Genomic DNA, 17,297 nt, shown 5'->3' on the forward strand with positions numbered 1-17,297 from the left:
GAGTGCGTTTAATGAGGTTATGTTATCTTGTATGACAGCATAACTGTATATTCACTCTAAACGCTTAGCATAATGCTATATTAAAATAATGCTACAAAGCATTTACAATGTTAATCAAATGCATCATTGCTTGACAGTTATTGAATAAATGCATGATAACATTATTAATGCAAAAAATGTTGACTTTCGACCAAATTAATGCAATAGTATAATGCTTGTGGTTACTTGGGTATAATCAGTTTTAGGGTAGCTAGGAGTCTATATCGACAACTTATACTTTTGGATCTTAGGTAATATAACAATTATAACAAATCCAAAACCAAAAATTTTTGTAAATTTCTCTCAGTTTGGCTCCTAAATGGATATACATAATCCATAGTTAATGTTCCTATCAAAACATTGCGTAATTATTATTTTTAATTTACATTTCACTACTAAACATAATTATAGAGATACATAGAGCAAATATTATTACCATAACCGCAACACAAACGTTTTTCAAAAAAACAAAAACAACAGGATATATTCTAGTATAAAGTATATCAATGCTCTCTGCTCATTCAAGTTATTTCGTATTTTTCTTATAAAATCAATAAATTGCAAAATAGGGTGCTATTTTGAATATAATTTGAAATTTGAAATTCAAAGATAATTGAATATTGCTATACCATCAATATGTGGAGGTATGTACAGCGTAGTTTAGGGTACTTTATTGTAAAATGAAGTTCGTAATTCAAATTCTTTTTACGGACAAGTTCAAAATTAACATCTACCTGTTGCTTAGGATGAAAATTTGGTTCACATTGGTTAAAAATATCATTTTAGAAGAGCTTTGAAGCTATGGCAAAACAATTTTCAGAACTCAAAAGGGATAAAATCAGTTTATGATTTCTGTAAACTGTGTACATTTCAACTAAATTTCTATCAAAGCTCATGAATACTATTAATAGATTGGATCCAATGACAAAAATGAAAGTTATTGTTCGAATTATTGGATTCTATAGCAAAAATCATTGGAAAACTGGCTATTCTCATAATATTACCTAAATTTTATATATGTCCGCTAATAAATTGTCCAAATGTACTTCACTACATTTGAACATCATAATAAAGCACTTCATCAATCAATTAGAACTTTAAAATTTAGTTTTTAATGTTGTACGTTTGAATTCTGGTAGGTGTACGAATATGGAATTGGGTGAATTTTAGACATCAATTCAATACTTTTTCATTAATCCAAAGATGAACGTAAATGGAAACTTTTTGTGATTGGCAAATAATAGATGACACCTATTACCTTCAATGTGGGTAAAGTATTTTAAACTCAATACATCATTTAGCAGTTTTTTACTAACTTGATGTGAAAACAGTATCCTGTACGAATATGAAATTGGGCCACTGTATATACAGCTGTACGGTTACTTGGGGAGTCATCGACACCTCCGACGACATTGTCCAACGACTGAAGACGGGATTGCCATCGACGGAAGGAACTCATTAGTAAAGTGCTCCCCACCTAGCCGCAGATGGCAACATCCAAGTTCGTATCCCAATCCATTACCTCCGCCACTGCACTGCACAGTGGTTCGATCTAGAACAAATGTCGGCCAAAACCTCAAACTCTCTCTAAAATAGCAAATATTTGACATATTTTATGCCATATTTAAGTATTGTGGACTTTTATTTCCAAATGTTTCTTGTTATGGACTGATAGTTGGAATATACAGGTTTGGACAATACATTTGCAACTTTTTCAATCTTCCATATAAAATGGTAAAATTGGACAGGGTAGTTATCAGTTATATTCTGACGGATTTAAATGAAATTTTCACAGCGTGTCAGGTATAGCTTAAATTTCAACATATATTTTTGAGTAATTTTTCCATGCACAACTTCAATAGTAAAAACAACTGTACTAAAGTGAAATTTGAGACGAAAACTTATAAACGATTTATCCAAAAATATGGAAGCCCTACACAACAACCATCATAAGCAAATTTGTTCATCTCGTATAAATTTACAACTTTATTTTTTTTAATATGCCGGTTATTCAAATTTGAAAAAAAACCCTACGGTGAACTCGTGATTAAAAAATCACTCAAAAATATATGTTGCGGTGAAGTCTGAAAAACTGTGAAAATGCATGCAAATTTATCGATAAATATCTCAGATCGAACCCAGCCTCAGCGCAAGTATCATCCATTTCATCAGTTTCAGCTTGATTGTCAATTCTATAGGGGTCGTCCATAAACCACGTGGACATTTATTGAGGGAAAGGGGGAGGGGTCTGACCAATGACCGCGGTCCACACAAATTTTAAATTTTTTGTAGATGCAAATGACCACGAAGGGGAGGGGGGTCTGGAATCCCAAAGAAATGACCACGTGGTTAATGGACAGCCCCATAGCTTTAGTCTGTTTTCATACTTAATTTTGGCAGCAAAAGCAAGTCCACGTAGGGATTGGTTTTTTAAATTTGTTCAATTTCATCTGGAGATAATTTGTGTTATTTTTTTGTGAATTTATTTAGTACCAGTTTAAATTTTAATTGAAAGCACTATCATAATAATACCAAATAGAGGTGTGGACAATGTTTAATTAAGGTATAATACCAAAATATTGTATGCATAGGGACGCAGAGAGCCGAAGCAGTAAACGCGCAACTATTCAGCAAGACCAAGCTGAGAATCATGGGTTCGAATCCCACCGGTCGAGGATCTTTTCGTAAAGTAAATTTTCTCGACTACCCAGGGCATAAAATATCATCGTACCTGCCAGACGATATACACATGCAAAAATCGGCAAGGAAAGTTCTCAATTAATAACTGCGGAAGTGCTCATAACAAATATAAGCTGTGAAGCAGGCTTTGTCCCAGTTGGGACGTAATGCTAGTAAGAATATGAAGAAAAAGATAGGTGCGAGTTATTCGTTCCCTCTCGGGATGTCATTCATGGCTACTACGATTGTACTGCACGTACTGGCGTATCACATGATTATTATTACTTATCTAAAATTGCACTTGTACACCTTCAAACGCGTCGAAAGTAGTCTATCGCAAGTTTTCGCAAAATAATTTGTAACCTCCTTGAAAGCTCTAGTTTTTAGCTTTCGAATGAACTTATTCTCATCGCGGGCATTCGTGGGCTACAAATGTATTAGGGTACTTTTATAAAAAATAATATGTTTCTTGAAGATTTTTTGTCTTAATTTGCTTCGTATAAATTCAATGAAAATTTTTATTCAGTTCAGGTGTACTTTATGTTTCTACAAACAACTTCTCTGAAGATACCATGGTGGTTTAAGCTCTCTTTAAATTAATAAATAGCTGATGAATTATGGATCGCAATTATAAATTTTCTTAAAAAATCATGTCCACGGTCCACTCAAAGAGTTGTATAAAATTAAAAATTCAATGAATCTGCTTCAAACTTTGGATTCCAATTACCAAAAGGTTAAGAAAGTCGGGAAAAATAATACCGTTTGGAGAAAACAACTTTGATTTTTGAGGTTTTGACCGCCTTCGAACCATAGTGCACTGGCCGGTTATAAGGAGCCCTCGTTGACCTCGATGTTCGCCGGAAAAAGGAGCAAGAGCTGTGGGCAAACGACATCTACTGGACGAACCGCCTGCGACCCTGGAAACTGTATCAAGAAGGATCATCATCCGTGGCAATTAGAACTTTAAAATTTAGTTTTTAATGTTGTACGTTTGAATTCTGGTAGGTGTACGAATATGGAATTGGGTGAATTTTAGACATCAATTCAATACTTTTTCATTAATCCAAAGATGAACGTAAATGGAAACTTTTTGTGATTGGCAAATAATAGATGACACCTATTACCTTCAATGTGGGTAAAGTATTTTAAACTCAATACATCATTTAGCAGTTTTTTACTAACTTGATGTGAAAACAGTATCCTGTACGAATATGAAATTGGGCCACTGTATATACAGCTGTACGGTTACTTGGGGAGTCATCGACACCTCCGACGACATTGTCCAACGACTGAAGACGGGATTGCCATCGACGGAAGGAACTCATTAGTAAAGTGCTCCCCACCTAGCCGCAGATGGCAACATCCAAGTTCGTATCCCAATCCATTACCTCCGCCACTGCACTGCACAGTGGTTCGATCTAGAACAAATGTCGGCCAAAACCTCAAACTCTCTCTAAATAGCAAATCTTTGACATATTTTATGCCATATTTAAGTATTGTGGACTTTTATTTCCAAATGTTTCTTGTTATGGACTGATAGTTGGAATATACAGGTTTGGACAATACATTTGCAACTTTTTCAATCTTCCATATAAAATGGTAAAATTGGACAGGGTAGTTATCAGTTATATTCTGACGGATTTAAATGAAATTTTCACAGCGTGTCAGGTATAGCTTAAATTTCAACATATATTTTTGAGTAATTTTTCCATGCACAACTTCAATAGTAAAAACAACTGTACTAAAGTGAAATTTGAGACGAAAACTTATAAACGATTTATCCAAAAATATGGAAGCCCTACACAACAACCATCATAAGCAAATTTGTTCATCTCGTATAAATTTACAACTTTATTTTTTTTAATATGCCGGTTATTCAAATTTGAAAAAAAAACCCTACGGTGAACTCGTGATTAAAAAATCACTCAAAAATATATGTTGCGGTGAAGTCTGAAAAACTGTGAAAATGCATGCAAATTTATCGATAAATATCTCAGATCGAACCCAGCCTCAGCGCAAGTATCATCCATTTCATCAGTTTCAGCTTGATTGTCAATTCTATAGGGGTCGTCCATAAACCACGTGGACATTTATTGAGGGAAAGGGGGAGGGGTCTGACCAATGACCGCGGTCCACACAAATTTTAAATTTTTTGTAGATGCAAATGACCACGAAGGGGAGGGGGGTCTGGAATCCCAAAGAAATGACCACGTGGTTAATGGACAGCCCCATAGCTTTAGTCTGTTTTCATACTTAATTTTGGCAGCAAAAGCAAGTCCACGTAGGGATTGGTTTTTTAAATTTGTTCAATTTCATCTGGAGATAATTTGTGTTATTTTTTTGTGAATTTATTTAGTACCAGTTTAAATTTTAATTGAAAGCACTATCATAATAATACCAAATAGAGGTGTGGACAATGTTTAATTAAGGTATAATACCAAAATATTGTATGCATAGGGACGCAGAGAGCCGAAGCAGTAAACGCGCAACTATTCAGCAAGACCAAGCTGAGAATCATGGGTTCGAATCCCACCGGTCGAGGATCTTTTCGTAAAGTAAATTTTCTCGACTACCCAGGGCATAAAATATCATCGTACCTGCCAGACGATATACACATGCAAAAATCGGCAAGGAAAGTTCTCAATTAATAACTGCGGAAGTGCTCATAACAAATATAAGCTGTGAAGCAGGCTTTGTCCCAGTTGGGACGTAATGCTAGTAAGAATATGAAGAAAAAGATAGGTGCGAGTTATTCGTTCCCTCTCGGGATGTCATTCATGGCTACTACGATTGTACTGCACGTACTGGCGTATCACATGATTATTATTACTTATCTAAAATTGCACTTGTACACCTTCAAACGCGTCGAAAGTAGTCTATCGCAAGTTTTCGCAAAATAATTTGTAACCTCCTTGAAAGCTCTAGTTTTTAGCTTTCGAATGAACTTATTCTCATCGCGGGCATTCGTGGGCTACAAATGTATTAGGGTACTTTTATAAAAAATAATATGTTTCTTGAAGATTTTTTGTCTTAATTTGCTTCGTATAAATTCAATGAAAATTTTTATTCAGTTCAGGTGTACTTTATGTTTCTACAAACAACTTCTCTGAAGATACCATGGTGGTTTAAGCTCTCTTTAAATTAATAAATAGCTGATGAATTATGGATCGCAATTATAAATTTTCTTAAAAAATCATGTCCACGGTCCACTCAAAGAGTTGTATAAAATTAAAAATTCAATGAATCTGCTTCAAACTTTGGATTCCAATTACCAAAAGGTTAAGAAAGTCGGGAAAAATAATACCGTTTGGAGAAAACAACTTTGATTTTTGAGGTTTTGACCGCCTTCGAACCATAGTGCACTGGCCGGTTATAAGGAGCCCTCGTTGACCTCGATGTTCGCCGGAAAAAGGAGCAAGAGCTGTGGGCAAACGACATCTACTGGACGAACCGCCTGCGACCCTGGAAACTGTATCAAGAAGGATCATCATCCGTGGCAATTAGAACTTTAAAATTTAGTTTTTAATGTTGTACGTTTGAATTCTGGTAGGTGTACGAATATGGAATTGGGTGAATTTTAGACATCAATTCAATACTTTTTCATTAATCCAAAGATGAACGTAAATGGAAACTTTTTGTGATTGGCAAATAATAGATGACACCTATTACCTTCAATGTGGGTAAAGTATTTTAAACTCAATACATCATTTAGCAGTTTTTTACTAACTTGATGTGAAAACAGTATCCTGTACGAATATGAAATTGGGCCACTGTATATACAGCTGTACGGTTACTTGGGGAGTCATCGACACCTCCGACGACATTGTCCAACGACTGAAGACGGGATTGCCATCGACGGAAGGAACTCATTAGTAAAGTGCTCCCCACCTAGCCGCAGATGGCAACATCCAAGTTCGTATCCCAATCCATTACCTCCGCCACTGCACTGCACAGTGGTTCGATCTAGAACAAATGTCGGCCAAAACCTCAAACTCTCTCTAAAATAGCAAATCTTTGACATATTTTATGCCATATTTAAGTATTGTGGACTTTTATTTCCAAATGTTTCTTGTTATGGACTGATAGTTGGAATATACAGGTTTGGACAATACATTTGCAACTTTTTCAATCTTCCATATAAAATGGTAAAATTGGACAGGGTAGTTATCAGTTATATTCTGACGGATTTAAATGAAATTTTCACAGCGTGTCAGGTATAGCTTAAATTTCAACATATATTTTTGAGTAATTTTTCCATGCACAACTTCAATAGTAAAAACAACTGTACTAAAGTGAAATTTGAGACGAAAACTTATAAACGATTTATCCAAAAATATGGAAGCCCTACACAACAACCATCATAAGCAAATTTGTTCATCTCGTATAAATTTACAACTTTATTTTTTTTAATATGCCGGTTATTCAAATTTGAAAAAAAACCCTACGGTGAACTCGTGATTAAAAAATCACTCAAAAATATATGTTGCGGTGAAGTCTGAAAAACTGTGAAAATGCATGCAAATTTATCGATAAATATCTCAGATCGAACCCAGCCTCAGCGCAAGTATCATCCATTTCATCAGTTTCAGCTTGATTGTCAATTCTATAGGGGTCGTCCATAAACCACGTGGACATTTATTGAGGGAAAGGGGGAGGGGTCTGACCAATGACCGCGGTCCACACAAATTTTAAATTTTTTGTAGATGCAAATGACCATGAAGGGGAGGGGGGTCTGGAATCCCAAAGAAATGACCACGTGGTTAATGGACAGCCCCATAGCTTTAGTCTGTTTTCATACTTAATTTTGGCAGCAAAAGCAAGTCCACGTAGGGATTGGTTTTTTAAATTTGTTCAATTTCATCTGGAGATAATTTGTGTTATTTTTTTGTGAATTTATTTAGTACCAGTTTAAATTTTAATTGAAAGCACTATCATAATAATACCAAATAGAGGTGTGGACAATGTTTAATTAAGGTATAATACCAAAATATTGTATGCATAGGGACGCAGAGAGCCGAAGCAGTAAACGCGCAACTATTCAGCAAGACCAAGCTGAGAATCATGGGTTCGAATCCCACCGGTCGAGGATCTTTTCGTAAAGTAAATTTTCTCGACTACCCAGGGCATAAAATATCATCGTACCTGCCAGACGATATACACATGCAAAAATCGGCAAGGAAAGTTCTCAATTAATAACTGCGGAAGTGCTCATAACAAATATAAGCTGTGAAGCAGGCTTTGTCCCAGTTGGGACGTAATGCTAGTAAGAATATGAAGAAAAAGATAGGTGCGAGTTATTCGTTCCCTCTCGGGATGTCATTCATGGCTACTACGATTGTACTGCACGTACTGGCGTATCACATGATTATTATTACTTATCTAAAATTGCACTTGTACACCTTCAAACGCGTCGAAAGTAGTCTATCGCAAGTTTTCGCAAAATAATTTGTAACCTCCTTGAAAGCTCTAGTTTTTAGCTTTCGAATGAACTTATTCTCATCGCGGGCATTCGTGGGCTACAAATGTATTAGGGTACTTTTATAAAAAATAATATGTTTCTTGAAGATTTTTTGTCTTAATTTGCTTCGTATAAATTCAATGAAAATTTTTATTCAGTTCAGGTGTACTTTATGTTTCTACAAACAACTTCTCTGAAGATACCATGGTGGTTTAAGCTCTCTTTAAATTAATAAATAGCTGATGAATTATGGATCGCAATTATAAATTTTCTTAAAAAATCATGTCCACGGTCCACTCAAAGAGTTGTATAAAATTAAAAATTCAATGAATCTGCTTCAAACTTTGGATTCCAATTACCAAAAGGTTAAGAAAGTCGGGAAAAATAATACCGTTTGGAGAAAACAACTTTGATTTTTGAGGTTTTGACCGCCTTCGAACCATAGTGCACTGGCCGGTTATAAGGAGCCCTCGTTGACCTCGATGTTCGCCGGAAAAAGGAGCAAGAGCTGTGGGCAAACGACATCTACTGGACGAACCGCCTGCGACCCTGGAAACTGTATCAAGAAGGATCATCATCCGTGGCTTGAGATGTCCGTTGTACCCAGTAGCGTAGCTAGGGGGGTGTGGTGAGTGCGGTCCGCACCGGGCCCCGATATCTGAGGGGCCCCGAAAACATGATGAAAATTTCTTATAGCAATAGATATTCGGTTTTAGCAAACATACTGGTTTGAAGGGGACCAGAATTGATAATATGTAGGGGCCCTATTTTTAACAGAACATAGTGTTTTTGGACATACATTATTCTGTTAATTATCGAATATCCGGGGCCCTTATTCATTATAAGACATATTCTGAACCAAGCCCATGCCTTTTGAAACGAATATTTGTACTCAATATTTTATACATTCTTGAAAATACCAAAACATTTTATTATAACGCGAACAAAGGTCTCTATAGTCGTTTTTTACACAAACATTATCTGAAGTCATTTTTTTCATTTTCGTAAATGAATTCTGATGTATTCTGGAAATTCCAGAAGAATTCCTTATGAAAATTATCAGGATTTCTTCTAGTGAATCATCAAAAGCTTTGTTCAGGAATGCGTACAAAGATTCCTTCAGGGATTTCTCCATAAATTGATATAAAGTTTACTTTCGCGATTCTCCTAGTTAATATAGTTAATTGATTTCTTAAGATTTGCTCTAGGAAATCCTTCAGGAGTCCAACAACTGAATTACTCTGCAAATTCATCCAGATTTTTTTACAGGATCTTCTAGAAAAAATCTTTCATAAATTCTTTTACCGTTTTCTACAGTATTTATTTCTCAGAATAATAAATGTAGCTTGAGAAAGTTTGGCTACTCCAATATTGCCAGATCAGCTACATTTACACTAGGAACCAACCAGATGACTGCTTGGGACAAACAGACACCCTCAGTATATAAATGCTGGTGATCTTCAATGTTCGGGGCCACGTCAGAATTCAGACCAATGAGGGGAAGGGGGAGGAATTGATGATGCATTAAACTGGCCCACAGTAGACCAGATAAACACAAATTGCTAACGCCATCATAACGCGACATTGCACCGGTCGTTGCTAAACACGTATGGGAAACAGCAACCCACCCTGTCGGTTAACAGTGCGTTTGTATATTTGGCAACGCTATCCAACCGATCCAACCGTTGCTATTCTGCAAAACAAAGTGACGTTCAGTCTTTCAGGCATTCATCCGGGGATTTGCTGCAAGAATTTCTCCGGGGACTCGCTCCAGGTATCCCGTCGGGTATATATTTTCTTCAGAAATTTATCCGTGGATTTCGTCCAGAAATTCCTCACGATTTTTTCCGGGGGTTTCGACCAGGAATTCCGCCGGGGATGTTCTCCAGATATACCTCCGGAGATTTTTCCAAGGTGATTTGGTTCAGGATTTTTTCTAGGATGATTTTCTTCAGAAATACATTCGGGAATTTTTTCGGAGATTTCCTCCGAGAATTTCTCTTGGGATTTAAACCAGGAATGCATTCGAGAATTCTCTCCAGGATTTTTTTTTTCTAGAATTTCTCTAGGGGTTTCGAGGATTCCTTCGGCGATTTCCCCAGAACCTCCTCCTGGAGTTTTCCCAAGGAATTTCTCCGAGAATTTCAAGGTTTCTCTCTGGGGGTATTCCTAGACCTTCTTGGAGATTTTTTCCAGGAGTTCAACAGGGGATTTCTATAGCAATTCCTCCGGGGATTTTGTCCAGGATTTTCTTCAAAAAATCTGTCGCGGATTATTTTTTAGAGAATTATTCCGGAGATTTCCTTTAGGAATTTCTCCTGGGATTTGAATTAGGAATTTCTCTTGGGATTTCAACCAGGAATTTCTCCGGGGATTTTCTTCAGGAATTCCTCCGAGGATTTCAAGGATTACTCCGGCAATATCCCCAAGAACTCCTCTGAGAATTTTCGCCAGGAATTTCTCAGGGGATTTACAATAGTAATTCCTCACGGGATTTACTCCTGGAATTCCTCAGGGAATTTCCAAAAGCAATTCCTCCGGAGATTTCGTCCAGGATTTTCTCTGGGGGTTTCGTCCAGAAATTTAGTGAGAAATTCCTCTGAGGATTTTCTTCAAAAATTGTTTCTGGGATTTTTTTAGAGAATTTTTTCTTCTCGAAACTTCTTCTGGTATATCCTCCAGGAATTCTTCAGGGAATTTCGTCCAGAAATTCCTCCAGAGATTTCGTCCAGGAATTCCTCCAGAAACTTCTTTGACGATATGCTCCAGGCATTCCTTCCGGAGAATTCCCCCAAGAACTCCTCCGGGGATTTTCTTCAAAAATTCTTCAGGAGATCTCCAATAGCAATTCCTTCGGGGATTTGCACCAGAAATTTTTCTGAGGATTTTCGTAAAAAATTCCTCCGGAGATTGTTTTACAGAATTCCTCTGGGGATTTACTCCAGGAATTTTTCTGGCATGGGAATCATTGTCCACGGTGACCGTCCTCGGAGTGCTAGAGTAAGCTCCCTTCGCGATCAGTAGGTCAGCTAATTTGCGTTCTTTAGTTTGCACATAAAAGATACATTTACGAGAAATGATTTGGAGTACCACTGTTCAATAGGCTAATAATTTCTTTTTGTTTCTAGTTTTTAACGCTATTAGTAATATATAAAAAATGAAAGTGAAAAAATCATAACAAACTTGGATTGGAATTGGACCAGTAAAACATTAAATTTGACGTTCGAATGATTTCTTTGAGGGAAAATAATTTTCGAGCTGTCCAATTTAAGTTCGATTCCAATTTAATTCCCCAAATGGGACAGACCCACTATACTGTCTGCACATGAGCCTTGGGGAAGGCCCATATAAATAGCTAATTCTGGAAGTTGTCAGTTGACCGAGAGTGAAGCTCATGTGTTTTTCTGACAACAGATTGTACAAGAAATTATTCAATATTCCAGGTAGTCCACTATTGTGCAAGTTTTCTGACAATATTTCTATGGAAACTGAATCAAAAGCGCCCTTAATATCCAAGAAAACCGAAGCCAATTGCTCCTTCTCCGCAAAGGCTAGTTGAATACCCAGACAACCAGGAATCGCATGAAAGTTTATGTTACAACTCGTTTATTCATACTAATTACATCAAACTCGCAAAACACCGTTGATAAACTCGTCAGATTGATGAGCTTCCTCGCATAAAACACTTCATTTCTGAGTTCATTTGTACATTTTGTTTCGTCCCGTACACTCGTACAAAGTAACTCGAATCAATCCGTAGCAGCTGTCAAATCGACATTTGTTATCATAAGTTAAGTCGCATTAGATCACAGGTTAGTTCGGTGGAATATTTATACACTCGCATTGTGTGTTATTATTCATCACATAATATATGCACGCATATCGCCTCCACTTTTGTACGTAGAAGGCCTTTTCGCGACATCTTATAAGTGAAATGTTGCACATACAAAGCCTCCAGGTGATTTCGTTATATGTACATTTTGGTTGTCTGGGTATCTGATGAAAGCAACGCTAGGCAATCGTTTGTTCCTTTACCCTTGCGAAAGCCAAATTGAGTACTGGAAAGCATATTGTTTGATTCGACCCAGTGATCGAGTCGGGATATCCAAGTAACCGTACAGCTGTATATAGTTGCATTAATATCACTTTATATGCTACTATAAAATATGGCATATAAAGTCATACTGCATTACATGTCTCATTAATGCAGTATTAAAGTGGAAAAGGGCGCTATTAAAGTGTAAATACAGCTACATTTCCTAGCTCTATGTTGGCAATTGCTAAAGTATAGTTACTGTCTGTACCGTATAAAAGCTTTAGCCAAAGTGTATAGGCCTATTCACATGACGTTCCAAAACAGCTGATCGGGAAGCTCTTTGACAGTTCTTCTATGAAAATGACAGCCTCGCGTATGCACCGGTTCTCCACCGATGTAAACAAATGCATAGACGGACCTGTCACATGAAAAGGCCTATTTAATGCACCATTATTTTAGATCAAAAATAGAAAAACAAAAATATTATTGTATATTTTTTTGTTCGTTGGATGTAAGGTCAGTGTTGCTTACGAAGTTGTTTGTCTGTTTTTTTTTTGTGTGACTGGTGGGATTCGAACCCAAATTAAGTGAGATGTTTTCGATGACTCGCCGCGCCTATCCTCCGGACCATGGATGCTGCATGTTTTGACCGGGAAATTGTGCAACTTCAAGCAGCGCCCTTTCGTTGCCGGTGGCAAATACTGTCGATTTCACTCCAAGTTAACCCATCACAAGTGTGTAAGCTCCCTCAAAGTGTGTAGTAGGGATACGTCGAATCATGATAATGTTTTTAGTGCACTTATTCCTTGCGGTTCAAGGAAAAAGTGCACCAAATACGTTTAGATGATCCGTTGCAAGCGTGCACCATAGTTTGTCATAGTTCAATTGGGGGTGAAGTGCGCAATAAGTTGGTGAACGCTCTTTTGCTGTTGAGATTTTGTTTTGTTTTCATTGTGTGGGGCTAAAACGGTTGCTCATCTTCACGCTTTATGTATCGTTTTAGCATCTTGTCACATTGAGTTGGTGATAGGTGTGTGGTGTACGCATGGGCCTATCAATCGTAAGGTTTTTGGTTCAATTCCAGGGTGATGCAACATTTTTGACGTTGGATAACGTCTTACGGCTACATACTGGGGTACAATTTCGAAAAACTAAAAATCGCTCGCGTCACGAAAAGTGGTTAGATTTTGACTGTTAATAACTTACTAACGCCCGCATGGATTTTCAAGATTCTTGCGCCAATCGATTGTAAATCTTTCTACGAATCTACTGCAATAATGAAAACTATTGATTTTCATGACTGAACTATTGAAAAATAGGTAAATATCGAGGCATGTCTTATTTTTCATAGAAAAGCACATTTTTCTTGCTGTTATAAGGTTTTGACGTTTTGTAGTTTACATGTACCGTAATCCGGGGTAACATTGATCATTTTTTTGAGAATTTCTTAAATTTTTCATTTCACAATACAAATGTTACAAGTTTTATATTTTTTAAACAAGTACTGGCACCCACCGCTCCTAACTATATACTTTAATTTGTTTTTCGAAAGATTAAAGCATGCTTAAATAAATGTTTTAAGTGATTTTTTGATTCAGGTGATATGGGGTAACATTGATCACCCAAGTAAACAACGTTCGGTAATATTCAAAATGTCGTTACCTACTAAAATCATGTCCCCTGAAGCCAAAAATGAAGACCAAACTCTTACAAGTCATTTACTTTTTGAGTTATTTCAAAATTAAAAACAACTTGAACCGCGGAATACGCCTAAAAGTAGGCAATTTCCTAAGGAAAGTCTACATTCTTAATAGTAATTAGTTGATGTTCCCTAAATGAATAAACTTATAAAAGATTTGACAACGGAATCGTTTTCAGCGATGCCATATTTTGTAACAAACGTATTTTTCTTGATCACATAGTCTGGAAACCTCATGCGAGACATGAATTTTCGATAGTGTCAGTGAAAACGATAAAAATCATTGTTTCAAAAAGTTGATAAATTTACGCATGAACTAAACGCAATTTTAGCAAAAACCTTAATTTACATAAGCTTATGGATATAAGAAAGAGAAGCACCATTCATGATTCGAAAATGTTTCATCAATAAATATTTATTTCAACTTTTAACCAGATGAGTCATTCCGATCAATGTTACCCCGCTGATCAATGTTACCCCGGATTACGGTACCGTGATTTCGGGTGAAATTGATCATTTTTCATGGTTTTTCTTGTCTGTTTTCAATTACATATGTTCAAAATGCCAAACAACTGAATGCAGGAAAACAAGTACGACGGTCAACTTCTTTGACTCATGTGCCAAAATTTTCTAACAAATGTGTTTTACGTTGGATAACATTCCTCGTACAATTCCAAAAAACGAAAAATTGAGCATGTAATGAAAAATGGTCAGGATGGACCGCCATTTATCGATAGATTTTCAATATTTATCAATCGATCGGAAAATTACCTACGCGTTGATTCAAATGGAGAACACTAATGATTATTAGCAACAAACTATTGAAAAATCGTAAAATGTTGACCCCTTTCTTATCTAACCAATTACGTTCTAGCACATTTTTAGTTTCCGCTTCCCACTACACGGAGCCAAAAATTACGTACGAATTCTATTAGAGAACGCTTGTGAATTGCTTTCTTGACTGGGTTTCCCTCTTTTATAAGATTCTTTTGAAACACAAAACGTCCGAATAATCACAAGAAATTCTTCTCGTTGTTATTAGCGATCTTATAAATATCTCTCTTTGCTTAAATTCAAAGAGCGATTCTCTTAACGTTCAACGCTCCGTCATCGTGATCATCGTCATCATCGAAACTTTAAAAGCAGTTTTTCTGTTCAAAACTGAAAATTATTCGATGAAAATGTGTTCACTTTGTTTCGGTTGGAGAATAGAATACAGTGAACACATTTTCCTGTAAATTTTCTTGATTTTGAACGAAAAAAACTGCCTTTGAAAATCCCGAAATCAATGACGGATCCTGCCTCCTTAATACATAATAATCCTAAAGAATTCCATAATTGAAATCCATGATCTTTCATAAGAGTATCTTATGATATTATACTCATTTGTATTATGAACGCAATGATCGATGGAACTTCACAAGTTTCTTATGAGTCTCATTAGCTGCTTCTTATGTCTTTATTCCATAAGAAATTCGTATGAAATTCCTACGTTTTGATAGGAAGTTGACTCTTTTTTACAAGTGTTACTAATCATTGTCATACGCACACTTATGAATCTCTATCAGTAATATTATTCACTGAGGAAATGGAACGTATGAGGTACATAAGATTTTCTTATGGATTTTCATTCGAGAATCTTATAATATCCCATAAAAGACTTATGAAACAATACTCATAACATAAACAGATATAATTTTATAAGAAACTCTTTTTGGTAATAATATGCATTGATCGTTGGCTTTCATAAGACAATCTAATGAAGTACGATTTTTGTAAAAAAAATCATGCCTAAATCTTATGAATTACGAGGAGCGATGTCAATAACATAATATTATAAATAGATATTCATAAGTGTGCGTATGACAATGATTAGTAACACTTGTGAAAAAACTTTCTATCAAAAAACACGAAGGAGTTTCATACGAATTTCTAATGGAATAAAGACATAAGAAGCAGCTAATGGGACTCATAAGAAAAACTTGTGAACTTCCATCGATCATTGCGTTCATAATACAAAAGAGTGTAATATCATAAGATACTCTTACGAAGGATTATAGATTTCAATTATGGAATTCTTTAGGACTATTATGTATTTAGAGAATCGCTCTTTGAATTTAATAAAAGAGAGATTTTCATAAGATCTCTAATGACATCGACAAGAACTTCTTGTGATTACCGGACGTTATGTGTTTCATAAGAATCATTCATTATGAAAGAGGGAAACCAATTCAAGAAAGCAATTCACAAGCGTTCTCTTATGAAATTCGTACGTAATTTTTGGCTCCGTGTAGAGGGAAGCGGAAACCAAAAATGTACGAGGATCTAACGTTCAACCGTAATATTTGTATCAAGAGCAAAAGTTACCGCTCATGCTTCTTCTTCCGTCGGCTGGTTCTATTGTTGAAGTGTTAATCGAACCAAACAAACAATAACACAAAATGCCCATTATAGGCCAGAATTGACATGTAACAAATAGTGTGGAAATTGATTAGATTTTTAGCAGTAGAAATCTTTCATAGGTTCGTGACGGTCTCAAACCAGGAAATAGAAGAAACTAACGTTATCCAACGTGAGTTTGGCGGTCGTATCTCGGAAACAACCTCTTACTTTTTTTGATTTCAAATTCTGGTTTCTCAAAAGACAGATCTACGAATTTCAACCAGATTTCTTGTGGGAATGAAAGAAAGATCGACGATAAATACTGCATTGAAGTCTTCCCGTTTTTCTTGCGATGAAGCATTGAGTAAGATGATGCAATGAAGCATTGAGCGGTGACCGTATATCACCCATTAATGCACATTTCATTGCTACAATAAAGCAATGCTACATTGCATTCATAAAATCGAATTAAAGCATTATTGCACGCATATTGCAGAATAAAAGCAATGATGCATTGCTCTCGTTGAATTAAAGTTAAAATACGATAATACCTTAATGCTTGTGGTTACTTGGGATAGGATCATTTTTTCTATCAATTTCCTTAAACATGATAACATAGCAATTGGGCGGTACGAATTATGATCAGACGCTGGTTTCCCAGGTTTTTGAATAGCTATTACTTTGACCTGTCTCCATTCGGGTGGAACAATATTGTGCTCCATGAATAAGTTAAACAGGTCAAGCAACCGTCTTTTTGCGATATCAGTGAGATTTTTAAGAAGCTTAATCATATCGCGTCTCGGAGAGGAGTTGTTTTATGAAAGAAGAGCCATAGAGAATTCCAGCATAGTGAATGGTCTGTCCAAAGCATCGTCTCTCTGGGTTTCCCAGAAAGGCGGGTGAGCTGGAACTGAGTCTGGACAGAGCTTTTTTGCGAAGTTGAATATCCAACGGTTGGAGTATTCATCACTCTCATTTGAAGATGAGCGGTTTCGCATGTTGCG

The 17,297-nt window shown here is 36.2% G+C and overlaps 1 long non-coding RNA gene across 1 annotated transcript in view; it reads left to right on the forward strand.

Annotated features, from left to right (window-relative positions):
- Positions 1 to 6,418: 6,418 nt before the first annotated feature.
- LOC110678552 overlaps positions 6,419 to 17,297 on the forward strand; it is a 32,382-nt gene continuing 21,503 nt past the window's right edge. Inside the window, exon 1 of the long non-coding RNA XR_002501729.1 lies at positions 6,419 to 6,630. This is a non-coding gene — a long non-coding RNA (uncharacterized LOC110678552). The remainder of the gene's footprint in view (positions 6,631 to 17,297) is intronic.

Source organism: Aedes aegypti, chromosome 1 (genome assembly GCF_002204515.2).
Source record: "Aedes aegypti strain LVP_AGWG chromosome 1, AaegL5.0 Primary Assembly, whole genome shotgun sequence".
In the NCBI taxonomy this organism is placed as follows: Eukaryota; Metazoa; Arthropoda; class Insecta; order Diptera; family Culicidae; genus Aedes; species Aedes aegypti.